General features: G+C 42.7%; 1 protein-coding gene across 3 annotated transcripts in view; it reads right to left on the bottom strand.

Annotated features, from left to right (window-relative positions):
- The window catches only part of pald1a (phosphatase domain containing paladin 1a), a 400,383-nt gene that overhangs the window by 262,529 nt on the left and 122,066 nt on the right, over positions 1-15,788 (bottom strand). The gene's annotated exons all lie outside the window — the stretch shown is intronic.

The following is a 15,788-nucleotide window of genomic DNA, read 5'->3' on the forward strand; positions in this document are numbered from 1 at the left end:
GGGGGGGCGGGGGGATTGGGGGGGTCTCGGAAAACTGGCGTGCACAAGCGATCCCTCAGAAAGCTGGCGTGCACATCACTTGTGCACGCCAGCTTTCCCAGACTCTTATTTTGTTAGCGCAGGCAGCATGAAGCAGGGCTTTTATTGTGAAGATAGGAAATGTGCAGTCGGCCTTTAGAGTTTTGACGGAAGGGACGGCGCGAAATTCTGTTGAAATAAAAAGTGTTTCTCGCCTTCCTCTCGGTCATATTTTCATAATAATGAAGTGGCAGCAGCCAGCGTCATCTCACAAGACCCTCGGGTGCCGTGAATGTCAATCAAGCAAGCTACGGAATTTGCCGCCAATGTTTTTCTTGTAAAGTGTATGGAAGCTGGATGAATTAGATGCCAAAAACCAACCACTTTCATGTGGTATTGTACAGAAAGGACAACTTTTTTTCTCCTCCATTTGAAAATGTGGGCGTTATCTTCATTACTGTCTGATTCCAATCAATGCAAGTCATCAGAATCAGGTAATACACCAACTTATATTCTTGTCTTCGTGAAAGAAAGACATCTATATGTGTTACACATGCTTGTATTATCATTAAACACATTTAAATTGTTTACTAAAATGTCTCTTTCATAAATAAATAAATATAAATGATATATATAAAGGAGGTAGATCCCCTCGAGTTGGTCAATTGAAAAGTAGCTCGCCTGCAGAAAAAGTGTGGGCACCCCTGGTCTAGAGCTGCACATATGAATTTAAGTGAAAAAAAATAAATAAAAAGTATATATGCCTCACCTGGTGTTTAATTCACCGCACGTCACTGGTTTACGGTAAGTCATTTCAATTGTGAGTGTTCCTGTTATTCAATCCTGTTTCGACTGATGCTGCCATAGTAGAAGCATTTAAGTCTCACCTTAAAACTCATTTGTATACTCTAGCCTTTAAATAGACTCCCTTTTTAGACCAGTTGATCTGCCGTTTCTTTTCTTTTTCTTCTATGTCCCACTCTCCTTTGTGGAGGGGGTCCGGTCCGATCCGGTGGCCATGTACTGCTTGCCTGTGTATCGGCTGGGGACATCTCTGCGCTGCTGATCAGCCTCCGCTTGGGATGGTTTCCTGCTGGCTCCGCTGTGAACGGGACTCTCGCTGCTGTGTTGGATCCGCTTTGGACTGGACTCTCGCGACTGTGTTGGATCCATTATGGATTGAACTTTCACAGTATCATGTTAGACCCGCTCGACATCCATTGCTTTCCTCCTCTCCAAGGTTCTCATAGTCATCATTGTCACCGACGTCCCACTGGGTGTGAGTTTTCCTTGCCCTTATGTGGGCCTACCGAGGATGTCGTAGTGGTTTGTGCAGCCCTTTGAGACACTAGTGATTTAGGGCTATATAAGTAAACATTGATTGATTGATTGATTGTGCATAGGGGCAATTTGCTATTATTGTGTTGCTCCACGTGGCAATTTGTTGTACAATTCTTTTCCGAGTACCAAGCACTATCAGAAAGACGTAAGCAATACTTTCCTGCAACCGTACGGGCGATTAACGTAGGCGAAGTGACAAGAGTCGGCCGGGGGGGACAAAGAGGCCCATTGATACGCCGGAGAGTTGTCTCGGAGTGCCTCCGCCGGCACTCCGAGAACAGCTGATGGTGCACAGAGGTGCAATGATTACAGTGTGCGTTACAAATGGATAAAGCAGAGCCTCTGTCCGGCCTGCTCTCGATGGAGCCTCAACCACAAATCCGCTTTTGTTCCCCTGCAGCTTTGTTTATTTGCGCAGAAAGAGCAACTTATTTGAAAAGACACTGCTGGCGTATTATGACTATTTATACAACACAACACCATCGCATTGTGCGACATTTCCTTGGCACTGCCGAGCCTTTTTTTTTTATAAGAGTAAGACCTCCATATAGAGTGAGGTCCAAATTAAAACATGCCTCAAATGTCTAATTACTTCAAAGTCATGGCCCCACAACTATTATGAGTACATGTGTGATGATAACCATAGAAGCTAAAAAAAGTACTTTGCCGATGCAGTTAAAAGTCAGGCTGTTCAATCTGAGCAATACAAACCTTAGTTTTTGTTAGTAATCCATTCTAAAATGTCAAACAAAAGCCAAACCGTACAAAAACCGAAGCATTTTTTTTAAAATAAGAAATAATTTCAATTACTGTGGCCCCTTGCCACATTTTGCATGGGATATTGCGACTTCACATCACCATCCATCCATCCATCCATCCATCTTCTTCCGCTTATCCGAGGTCGGGTCGCGGGGGCAACAGCCTAAGCAGGGAAGCCCAGACTTCCCTCTCCCCAGCCACTTCGTCTAGCTCTTCCCGGGGGATCCCGAGGCGTTCCCCAGCCAGCCGGGAGACATAGTCTTCCCAACGTGTCCTGGGTCTTCCCCGTGGCCTCCTACCGGTTGGACGTGCCCTAAACACCTCCCTAGGGAGGCGTTCGGGTGGCATCCTGACCAGATGCCCGAACCACCTCATCTGGCTCCTCTCCATGTGGAGGAGCAGTGGCTTTACTTTGAGTTCCTCCCGGATGGCAGAGCTTCTCACCCTATCTCTAAGGGAGAGACCCAAACTCATTTGGGCCGCTTGTACCCGTGATCTTATCCTTTCGGTCATGACCCAAAGCTCATGACCATAGGTGAGGATGGGAACGTAGATCGACCGGTAAATTGAGAGCTTTGCCTTCCGGCTCAGCTCCTTCTTCACCACAACGGATCGATACAACGTCCGCATTACTGAAGACGCCGCACCGATCCGCCTGTCGATCTCACCATCCACTCTTCCCTCACTCGTGAACAAGACTCCTAGGTACTTGAACTCCTCCACTTGGGGCAGGGTCTCCTCCCCAACCCGGAGACTTCAAATCACATATTTTTTAAAGCATATTCTACAACAGACCTTGGCAAATTAAGCAGCCCATTAAGCTTTTCAATCCGGCCCGCCAGACATTCCCAAATATTTGTTCTTAAATCTTTAAGATGGAAAGTGTAGCTGCCTTTATGCAGTGATGTTTTCAAGTTACCATAAGTTATATTTCAATGGTTGGAATTTGCGCTTTTGCATGATATTTTAGTGACTAGTGTTGTCCTGATACCAATATTATTTTGATACTTTTCGGCACTTTGATACATTTCTAAAAAAAAAAAGGGGACCAGAAAAAATTCCATTATTGACTTTCCCATCCATCCATTTACTACCACTTATTCCCTTTGGGGTTGCTGGTGCCTATCTTTTAACAAAAAATTTTAGTGTGAGGCGGACCGGTACTTTTCAGAGGCGGTATGGTACCGTATATGATTAATTAGTATCGCGGTACTATACTAATAGCCGTATACCGTACAACCCTACTAGTTACTATGGTAATCTACGTCACAGCAGGTCAGACGAGGCACCAAGTAGCGTGGGTGGGGGGCGTTTCCACAGAGGCCAGCCTGAAATGTGGGTGCCAGGGACAGACGTGTTCGGGCTCCAGTACTCTGGATGCTGTTCGAGATGCTACCTCAGTAGAAGCATTTAAGTCTCACCTTAAAACTCATCTGTATACTCTAGCCTTTAAATAGACCTCCTTTTTAGACCAGTTGATCTGCCGTTTCTTTTCTTTTTCTTCTATGTCCCACTCTCCCTTGCGGAGGGGGTCCGGTCCGATGACCATGGATGAAGTACTGGCTGTCCAGAGTCGAGATCCAGGATGGACCGCTCGCCTGTGTATGGGTTGGGGACATCTCTACGCTGCTGATCCGCCTCCGCTTGAGATGGTTTCCTGTGGACGGGACTCTCGCTGCTGTCTTGGATCCGCTTGAACTGAACTCTCGCGGCTGTGTTGGAGCCACTATGGATTGAACTTTCACAGTATCATGTTAGACCCGCTCGACATCCATTGCTTTCGGTCCCCTAGAGGGGGGGTCCTCTCCAAGGTTTCTCATAGTAAGCATTGTCACTGGCGTCCCACTGGATGTGAATTTTCCTTGCCCTTTTGTGGGTTCCTCCGAGGATGTTGTAGTCGTAATGATTTGTGCAGTCCTTTGAGACATTTGTGATTTGGGGCTATATAAATAAACATTGATTGATTGACATGGAAGGAGATTTTTACAAGAAAGTTCTAAAGCTTAGTGATATATCACATATATCAGATTGTAAAATATATATATATATTTTTTTTACCCTTAACGTTCATATTTCGCTGTGTTTGTTGCATTTTTGTTGCATTTGGCTTGATTGTAAAACATGTCGATTGAGAGCAGGTGTGACGTTCATATGTTCTCAATATTCAGGGTTTATCGTTCATAGAAAAAAATACAAATTCATTCCATTTTTAAGGCGGTCTGTCATAACATTTTTAGCATTGAATCAGACTATATTGTGAGGTTTTGTATTAGTTTTTTCTAAAAAATATATATACCGGCCCCCAGACACATTTTTTTCTCTAAATTTGGCCCTCCGAGTCAAAATAATTGCCCAGGCCTGTTCTACAACATTGTTGCTCTAAATCATGGGTGTCAAACTCTGGCCCGCCGTGTAATTTAATGTGGCCCTTGAGACAATATCAATTTAGCATTCGAGCTGGCCCGCCGGTGTTATACAGCGTCTGTGCAGCTGTAACACCGCATTCACCGCTAATACTCATACTTGCCAACCCTCCTAATTTTCCCGGTAGACTCCCGAAGTTCAGTGCCCCTCCCGAAAATCTCCCGAGGCAACCATTCTCCCGAATTTCTACCGAGTTCCACCTGGACAACTATATTGGGGGCGTGCATTTAAGCGTTCTCTACAACCTGTCGTCACGTCCGCTTTTCCTCCATACTAACAGCGTGTCACATAATATTTGTGGCTTTTACACACACAAACACACACACACACACACACACGTGAATGCAAGCCATACTTGGACAACCGCCACACAGGTCACACTGAGGGTGGCCGTATAAACAACTTTAGCACTGTTACAAATATGCGCCACACTGTGAACCCACACCAAACAAGAATGACAAACACATTTTGAGTGAACAGCCGCACCGTAACACAACAGAACAAATACCCAGAACCCCTTGCAGCACTAACTCTTCCGGGAAACTTCCAGCAAACTGACCAATAATTAACGTTTTATTCATGCATTTTCTCTTGCTACTTCAAGGCTCGAATGTTTGGTTCATTCATTATTGTTATTTTATTTTCAAATTTATTATTAGCCTGTGGAAAAAAATGGATATTTACCTCAGAAGATTGAAAATAGAAAAAAAGGCATAACATAATTTTATTTTATATGCCACTGATATTTTTTTAATTATTATTATTATTATTTGAATCTGGATTTTGCATGTCACTATAAAGTTATAAAAGCCTTGCTTGTTCAATATTTAATGCAAAACTTGTTTGGGTCCCTATTAAAAGGTTGTTTTGTTCAACCTTGGCCCGCGGATTTGTTCGGTTTTAAATTTTGGCCCACTCTGTATTTGAGTTTGACACCCCTGCTCTAAATTAAGCAGTTTCGGGCATAAAAATGGTGAAAGCATTCCCGTTTAGTATTGTGGCCACTGATTGGCTCAGCTTCAGGTAACATTACTATATTGTATTAAAGGAGTCATATTTCATGTCAGGAGGACTCTCATAATGTTGAAAAATGTATTAAGAAGGTAGTAAAGTTTTTTTTATGCTTTAGCTATGAAAATATCCAATTTATTATCAATGATTCCTATTTTGCGGAAAATTCCTTTTTTACTGGAAGCAATTAACAAAGATAAACCCGGGATTGTTGTAATTATAGCATCACAAAACCTGTTTTGTAGAGAATAATTAGAGTTTTACGGGCAGAAAACTATGCAAAACACATACAAATAATGAATAAAATGTATGAATGAACATTTAACAGTCATGATCCGTTGCCCGGGTCATGTGTTGTCTAAATTTTGACTCCCTCAGTTCCCGTTTTGAGCACCCTTGCATTTGTGTTTTGGTTGCCATGGGTGCAGACTGGTTTCACCTGCCTGTGATTAGTGTCCGGCACGCTCACCTGCTGCCGGGCATTAATCAGACAGCTACTTATTCACGTTGTGCGTCACACTCAGTCTGGTTTCCTTGTTCGCTGTAAGCAACAGTTACGTTGGATGATTTTTTTTTTTTTGTTTCCTTGCTCAAGATTCCCTTGCTAACATGTTCCCTTAGTTCCCACATCTCTTTTGTTTGTTACCTGTATTTTTGTACGATTAGTGAGAATAAATCATTGTCCTACCTGCATATTGCCTCCGGAGTTTCCATCTGCATCCTGGGAGAACAACCCATGAATAAACATGCGAACGAACCATAACATTAAATAAATGATAAATGGGTTGTACTTGTATAGCGCTTTTCTACCTTCAAGGTACTCAAAGCGCTTTGACACTACTTCCACATTTACCCATTCACACACACATTCACACACTGATGGAGGGAGCTGCCATGCAAGGCGCCAACCAGCACCCATCAGGAGCAAGGGTGAAGTGTCTTGCTCAGGACACAACGGACGTGACGAGGTTGGTACTAGGTGGGATTTGAACCAGCGACCCTTGGGTTGCGCACGGCCACTCTTCCACTGCCCCACGCCGTGGTAGTAAAGAAGGGAGTAAAGTTTTTTTATGCTTTAGCTATGAAAATATCCAATTTATTATCAATGATTCCTATTTTGCGGAAAATTCCTTTTTTACTGGAAGCAATTAACAAAGATAAACCCGGGATTGTTGTAATTATAGCATCACAAAACCTGTTTTATAGAGAATAATTATAGTTTTATGGGGAGAAAACTATGCAAAACACATACAAATAATGAATAAAATGTATGAATGAACATTTAACAGTCATGATCCGTTGCCCGGGTCATGTGTTGTCTAAATTTTGACTCCCTCAGTTCCCGTTTTGAGCACCCTTGCATTTGTGTTTTGGTTGCCATGGGTGCAGACTGGTTTCACCTGCCTGTGATTAGTGTCCGGCACGCTCACCTGCTGCCGGGCATTAATCAGAGAGCTACTTATTCACGTTGTGCGTCACACTCAGTCTGGTTTCCTTGTTCGCTGTAAGCAACAGTTACGTTGGATGATTTTTTTTTTTTTTTGTTTCCTTGCTCAAGATTCCCTTGCTAACATGTTCCCTTAGTTCCCACATCTCTTTTGTTTGTTACCTGTATTTTTGTACGATTAGTGAGAATAAATGACGTTAGGATGAGACAATCAGAGATTACAAAGAGAAACATAGCCAGGGCTTGTAATCTCGCCAGAAAGATGTCCAGGCATCGAGTAATTGTCTCTGGCCCCCTGCCTGGGAGAGGCAATGATGAGAGATATAGCAGATTAGTCTCTCTTAACAGGTGGCTGGATAGCTTCTGCAGACAACAGGGATTTACGTTTATTGATAATTGGCCCTCTTTCTGGGGCAAACCTGGCTTGCTGAGGAGAGACGGCCTTCACCCTAACCAGGAAGGCGCTATCCTCTTGTCTCGGAACATAGACTTCGCATTGAGCCACATTTGACTAACTGCACTAGAGCAAGCCCGGTCACAGGCAATTACAGAGCCTGCTAGCCTGGGTATGGAGTCAGTTAAGTTAGAACTAGCCAGCGCCAGGCTGGATGATCCCTGTACACATAGCAATTTTCGTAGAATAATACACAACTCACAAAATGTTTTTTCTACTGTGTCTATGACTTCGTCAGAGTTAGACATGCGTTCTACTGAGGTGGCAAATTATGATGCGTTCAGTTTATCGCAGCGCCAAGTAGACAATCTGAAAATTCCCGTCATATCAATTCCTAGATATGGTCGTAATTATTTTAAGTACACTGCGCATAATAAACGCAACATTATTAATATTGCTACTACGGATAATTTTATCAACAACTCCTTAAAACAGCCCACTACCTATAATATGGGCTTTCTAAACATCAGATCTTTGTCTCCCAAAACGTTATTAGTCAATGAGGTCATTAGAGACAACAACCTTAACATCATCGGTCTTAGCGAAACCTGGCTTAAACCAGACGACTTTTTTGCGATAAATGAGGCATCCCCTCCTAACTATACGAATGCGCATATTGCCCGTCACCTCAAAAGGGGAGGGGGTGTCGCACTAATATACAACGAAAACTTTAACTTTAGTCCTAACTTAAATAATAAATATAAATCGTTTGAGGTGCTTTCTATGAAGTCTGCCACACCTCTGCCTCTGTGCCTGGCCGTTATCTACCGCCCCCCAGGGCCCTATTCGGACTTTATTAGTGAATTCTCAGAGTTTGTTGCTGATCTAGTGACGCACGCCGATAATATAATTATAATGGGGGACTTTAATATCCATATGAATACCCCATTGGACCCACCGTGCGTGGCGCTCCAGACTATAATTGATAGCTGTGGTCTTACACAAATAATAAATGAACCGACGCATCGCAGCGGTAATACGATAGACCTAGTGCTTGTCAGAGGTATCACCGTCTCCAAAGTTATGATACTCCCGTATACTAAAGTAATGTCCGATCATTACCTTATAAAATTCGAAGTTCAGACTCATGTTCGGCAAGCTAATAATAATAATAACTGCTATAGCAGCCGCAACATTAATGCTGCCACAACGACGACTCTTGCGGACCTACTGCCCTCGGTAATGGCACCGTTCCCAAAGTATGTGGGGTCTATTGATAACCTCACTAACAACTTTAACAACGCACTGCGCGAAACCATTGATAGTATAGCACCGCTGAAGTTAAAAAAGGCTCCAAAAAGGCGTACGCCATGGTTTACTGAAGAAACTAGAGCTCAGAAATTATTATGTAGAAAGCTGGAACGCAAATGGCGCACGACTAAACTTGAGGTGCACCATCAAGCATGGAGTGATAGTTTAATAACTTATAAACGCATGCTTACCTTAGCTAAAACTAATTATTACTCAAATCTCATCCGCATTAATAAAAACGATCCAAAATTTTTGTTTAGTACAGTAGCATCGCTAACCCAACAAGGGACTCCTTCCAGTAGCTCCACCCATTCGGCAGATGACTTTATGAAGTTCTTTAATAAGAAAATTGAACTTATTAGAAAGGAGATTAAAGACAATGCGTCCCAGCTACAACGGGGTTATAGTAACACAGATACGATTGTATATACGGCGGATACTGCAAATATCCAAAATAGTTTCTCTCGTTTTGATGAAATAACATTAGAAGGATTGTTACAACGTGTAAATGGAATAAAACAAACAACATGTTTACTTGACCCACTTCCTGGGAAACTTATCAAGGAGCTTTTTGTATTATTAGGTCCATCAGTGCTAAATATTATAAACTTATCACTTTCCTCGGGCACTGTTCCCGTTGCATTCAAAAAAGCGGTTATTCATCCTCTCCTTAAAAGACCTAACCTCGATCCAGACCTCATGGTAAACTACCGACCGGTGTCTCACCTTCCCTTTATTTCGAAAATCCTCGAAAAAATTGTTGCAGAGCAGCTAAATGAGCACTTAGCGTTTAACAATCTATGTGAAACCTTTCAATCCGGTTTCAGGGCAAATCACTCGACTGAGACAGCCCTCGCAAAACTGACTAATGATCTATTGCTAACGATGGACTCTGATGCGTCATCTATGTTGCTGCTCCTCGATCTTAGCGCTGCTTTCGATACCGTCGATCATAATATTTTATTAGAGCGTATCAAAATACGAATTGGTATTTCAGACTCAGCCCTGTCATGGTTTAACTCTTATCTTACTGATAGGATGCAGTGCGTCTCCTATAACAGTGTGACCTCGGACTATGTTAAGGTAACGTGTGGAGTTCCCCAGGGTTCGGTCCTTGGCCCTGTACTCTTCAGCATCTACATGCTGCCGCTAGGTGACGTCATACGCAAATACGGTATTAGCTTTCACTGTTATGCTGATGACACCCAACTTTACATGCCCCTAAAGCTGACCAACACGCCGGACTGTAGTCAGTTGGAAGCGTGTCTTAATGAAATTAAACAATGGATGTCCGCTAACTTTTTGCAACTTAATGCCAAAAAAACGGAAATGCTGATTATCGGTCCTGCTAGACACCGACCTCTATTTAATAATACAACTTTAACATTTGACAACCAAATAATAAAACAAGGTGACTCTGTAAAAAATCTGGGTATTATCTTCGACCCAACTCTCTCCTTTGAGTCACACATTAAAAGCGTTACTAAAACGGCCTTCTTTCATCTCCGTAATATCGCTAAAATTCGCTCCATTTTGTCCACTAAAGACGCCGAGATCATTATCCATGCGTTTGTTACGTCTCGTCTCGATTACTGTAACGTATTATTTTCGGGTCTCCCAATGTCTAGCATTAAAAGATTACAGTTGGTACAAAATGCGGCTGCTAGACTTTTGACAAGAACAAGAAAGTTTGATCATATTACGCCTGTACTGTATATACCTTTATATACATATATACATACATATATACCTGTACTGTATATACCTTTATATACATATATACATACATATATACCTGTACTGGCTCACCTGCACTGGCTTCCTGTGCACTTAAGATGTGACTTTAAGGTTTTACTACTTACGTATAAAATACTACACGGTCTAGCTCCAGCCTATCTTGCCGATTGTATTGTACCGTATGTCCCGGCAAGAAATCTGCGTTCAAAAGACTCCGGCTTATTAGTGATTCCTAGAGCTCAAAAAAAGTCTGCGGGCTATAGAGCGTTTTCCGTTCGGGCTCCAGTACTCTGGAATGCCCTCCCGGTAACAGTTCGAGATGCTACCTCAGTAGAAGCATTTAAGTCTCATCTTAAAACTCATCTGTATACTCTAGCCTTTAAATAGACCTCCTTTTTAGACCAGTTGATCTGCCGCTTCTTTTCTTTCTCCTATGTCCCCCCCTCCCTTGTGGAGGGGGTCCGGTCCGATGACCATGGATGAAGTACTGGCTGTCCAGAGTCGAGACCCAGGATGGACCGCTCGTCGGGACCCAGGATGGACCGCTCGCCTGTATCGGTTGGGGACATCTCTACGCTGCTGATCCGCTCGAGATGGTTTCCTGTGGACGGGACTCTCGCGGCTGTGTTGGAGCCACTATGGATTGAACTTTCGCAGTATCATGTTGGACCCGCTCGACATCCATTGCTTTCGGTCCCCTAGAGGGGGGGGGTTGCCCACATCTGAGGTCCTCTCCAAGGTTTCTCATAGTCAGCATTGTCGCTGGCGTCCCACTGAATGTGAATTCTCCCTGCCCACTGGGTGTGAGTTTTCCTTGCCCTTTTGTGGGTTCTTCCGAGGATGTTGTAGTCGTAATGATTTGTGCAGTCCTTTGAGACATTTGTGATTTGGGGCTATATAAATAAACATTGATTGATTGATTGATAAATCATTGTCCTACCTGCATATTGCCTCCGGAGTTTCCATCTGCATCCTGGGAGAACAACCCATGAATAAACATGCGAACGAACCATAACATTAAATAAATGATAAATGGGTTGTACTTGTATAGCGCTTTTCTACCTTCAAGGTACTCAAAGCGCTTTGACACTACTTCCACATTTACCCATTCACACACACATTCACACACTGATGGAGGGAGCTGCCATGCAAGGCGCCAACCAGCACCCATCAGGAGCAAGGGTGAAGTGTCTTGCTCAGGACACAACGGACGCGACGAGGTTGGTACTAGGTGGGATTTGAACCAGGGACCCTTGGGTTGCGCACGGCCACTCTTCCACTGCCCCACGCCGTGGTAGTAAAGAAGGTAGTAAAGTTTTTTTATGATTTAGCTATGAAAATATCCAATTTATTATCAATGATTCCTATTTTGCGGAAAATTCCTTTTTTACTGGAAGCAATTAACAAAGATAAACCCGGGATTGTTGTAATTATAGCATCACAAAACCTGTTTTATAGAGAATAATTAGAGTTTTACGGGCAGAAAACTATGCAAAACACATACAAATAATGAATAAAATGTATAAATGAACATTTAACAGTCATGATCCGTTGCCCGGGTCATGTGTTGTCTAAATTTTGACTCCCTCAGTTCCCGTTTGGTTTTCCTTGTTCGCTGTAAGCAACAGTTACGTTGGATGATTTTTTTTTGTTTTGTTTCCTTGCTCAAGATTCCCTTGCTAACATGTTCCCTTAGTTCCCACATCTCTTTTGTTTGTTACCTGTATTTTTGTACGATTAGTGAGAATAAATCATTGTCCTACCTGCATATTGCCTCCGGAGTTTCCGTCTGCATCCTGGGAGAACAACCCATGAATAAACATGCGAACGAACCATAACATTAAATAAATGATAAATGGGTTGTACTTCTATAGCGCTTTTCTACCTTCAAGGTACTCAAAGCGCTTTGACACTACTTCCACATTCACACACACATTCACACACTGATGGAGGGAGCTGCCATGCAAGGCGCCAACCAGCACCCATCAGGAGCAAGGGTGAAGTGTCTTGCTCAGGACACAACGGACGTGACGAGGTTGGTACTAGGTGGGATTTGAACCAGGGACCCTTGGGTTGCGCACGGCCACTCTCCCACTGCGCCACTTTTACCTTTATTGAAAACCCTTGCTGGCGAACAGGGCAGGGGAGAGTCACGCCGACTTTTGTACTTTGATTCTTTCTTGAATTCAATAGTGTTTCTTACGCTTTTTATCAACGTGCAGGCACGCGCAACCATATTTTTTTTGGTCCCAGGGTGGCTTATTTTGAGGTTGTACAGAAACCAACGTGTGGGATTCGGCACTCTATTCTGCAGAATGGTACAGTACACGGGCAAACGGACTGCATTGTTAAGTGTGGCCCGACGATATGGACACGGAATACAAAAACCGGGACAAAATCTTGGCCAAAACCCAAAAGTAATACACACTTAATTGTGTCCTGTTGCCTCACCTCTACATATCTGTCATAAGACTTCAAAGGATGAGTACCGTATTTTTCGGACAATAAGTCGCAGTTTTTTTTTAATAGTTTGGCCTGGGGTGCGATATATACTCACTCCGGAGAGACTTTTGTGTGAAATTATTAACACATTACCGTAATATATCAAATAATATTATTTATCTCATTCGCGGAAGAGGCGAAGAAAATGTCAGCAATCGTCACACACACGTCAACCAATAAGAATTCGGCGGGGGAGGGTTATGGCAGAAGTGCATTGTGGGTCATGGAATGCTAACTGCTATATGCTATATGCTGAGTAGGGGGTTTAGGGGGTTTTAAGAGGGTGAGCACAAGCATTTAAGGATTATTTAATTGATCAAACAGTGCATCTCAGTGGGGGATGCAGGCAATCTGCAATACGTGCAATGACCACAATCAAAACAAAATTGTTGTACTGAGTATGAGAAAAGTCGATTACAGTAATACAGCATTACAGTAATACAGCATTAATCTAGATTTAAGTTAATTTGTGTCTTTATTACCAAAGCTTTTTTTGTAAATTTTACCTCAAACCAAAAAAATAAGTTACTGTATTTTTCGGACTATAAGTCGCAGTTTTCTTCATAGTTTGGCCGGGGGTGTGACATATACTCCGGAGCGACTTATGTGTGAAATTATTAACACATTACCGTAAAATATCAAATAATATTATTTATCTCATTCGCGGAAGAGGCGAAGAAAATGTCAGCAATCGTCACACACACGTCAACCAATAAGAATTCGGCGGGGGAGGGTTATGGCAGAAGTGCATTGTGGGTCATGGAATGCTAACTGCTATATGCTATATACTACTGCCATAGATATTAAAATGGATCATTTCATCGTTGGCGGTAACTTATAAAATCTGAAAAGGGCTAAACAAAAATGGAACCGAAAAGGAGATCATGTACTGCAGATTACAAGCTGGATGTAGTGAAATATGCAGCAGAAAACGACAAGAGGAAGCGGCGCATACCTTTGGAGTTGGCAGAGTTGTTTAGAAGCGACATCGAGGAAGAAGATTTCATGGGATTTATGGATTAGGAGTGAGAGATTGTTTGGTAAACGTATAGCATGTTCTATAAGTTATAGTTATTTGAATGACTCTTACCATAATATGTTACGTTAACATAGCAGGCACCTTCTCAGTTGGTTATTTATGCCTCATATAACGTACACTTATTCAGCCTGTTGTTCACTATTCTTTATTTATTTTAATTTGCCTTTCAAATGTCTATTCTTGGTGTTGGATTTTATCAAACAAATTTCCCCCAAAAATGCAACTTATACTCCAGTGCGACTTATATATGTTTTTTTCCTTCTTTATTATGCATTTGGGGCCGGTGCTACGTATACTCCGGAGCGATTTATACTCCGAAAAATACGGTATTTTTACTTTATTATAGTTTCATCCTGCAGGTTTTCCTTTACACTAACAGTTAAAGGCCTACTGAAAGCCACTACTAGCGACCTAATAGTTTATATATCAATGATGAAATATTAACATTGCAACACATGCCAATACGGCCGCTTTAGTTTACTAAATTGCAATTTTAAATTTCCCGGGAGTTTTTTCTTGAAAACGTCGTGTAATGATGACGTGTACGCTTGACGTCACGGGTTGTTAGGGAATGTGAGCGCTGCGCACACACACACAGCTAAAAGTCGTCTGCTTTAACCGCATAATTACACAGTATTCTGGACATCTGTGTTGCTGAATCTTTTGCAATTTGTTCAATTAATATTGGAGAAGTCAAAGTAGAAAGATGGAGTTGGGAAGCTTTAGCCTTTAGCCACACAAACACACGGTGATTCCTTGTTTAAAATTCACGGAGGTGAAACTTTACTATGGATCACAGTGAACATGGATCCCAATCGGATGTCAACCAGCAGGTTTCGGTGAGAAAATTGTGGTAAAAAGTCGCTTCTTACCGGATATCTGCTGAGCTTGTGCCGCCCATACAGCTGCCGTCGACTTCCCTGAGACACTGCGCGTCAACACACCCGTGGACACACACCTCCGACTATCAGGTACTATTAAACTCACTAACACACTAGCAGCACAATAGAAAGATAAGGGATTTCCCAGAATTATCCTGGTAAATGTGTCTAAAAACAGAATCCGTCCCAATGCAATCGCGTTTTTATTTTATTTATTTTTTTACTTTTTGTTTTTTTCTCTAGTCCAGCCCTATCAATATCCCCAAACACGAATCTTTCATCCTCGCTCAAATTTTTGGGTAAATTTTCGTTTTCCCGGTCCGAATAGCTGTTTTTGTTGGAGGCTCCCATTAAAATCAATGTGAATATGTAAGAAGCCATCAACATGGGCTTCACGGTGGCAGAGGGGTTAGTGCGTCTGCCTCACAATACGAAGGTACTGCAGTCCTGGGTTCAAATCCAGGCTCGGGATCTTTCTGTGTGGAGTTTGCATGTTCTCCCCGTGAATGCGTGGGTTCCCTCGGGTACTCCGGCTTCCTCCCACTTCCAAAGACATGCACCTGGGGATAGGTTGATTGGCAACACTAAATGGTCCCTAGTGTGTGAATGTTGTCTGTCTATCTGTGTTGGCCCTGTGATGAGGTGGCGACTTGTCCAGGGTGTACCCCGCCTTCCGCCCGATTGTAGCTGAGATAGGCGCCAGTGCCCCCCGCGACCCCGAAAGGGAATAAGCGGTAGAAAATGGATGGATGGATGGCCATCAACATGTGATGTCATAGGTCTGTGACTTCCGGTACAGGCAGGGCTTTTCTGTTAGCACCGAAAGTTGCGAACTTTATTGTGGATGTTATCTTCTAAATCCTTTTAGCACAAATATCGCGAAATGATCAAGCATGACACATAGAATGGACCTGCTATCCCCGT

Source organism: Nerophis ophidion, linkage group LG08 (assembly GCF_033978795.1).
Source record: "Nerophis ophidion isolate RoL-2023_Sa linkage group LG08, RoL_Noph_v1.0, whole genome shotgun sequence".
Classification (NCBI taxonomy): Eukaryota; Metazoa; Chordata; class Actinopteri; order Syngnathiformes; family Syngnathidae; genus Nerophis; species Nerophis ophidion.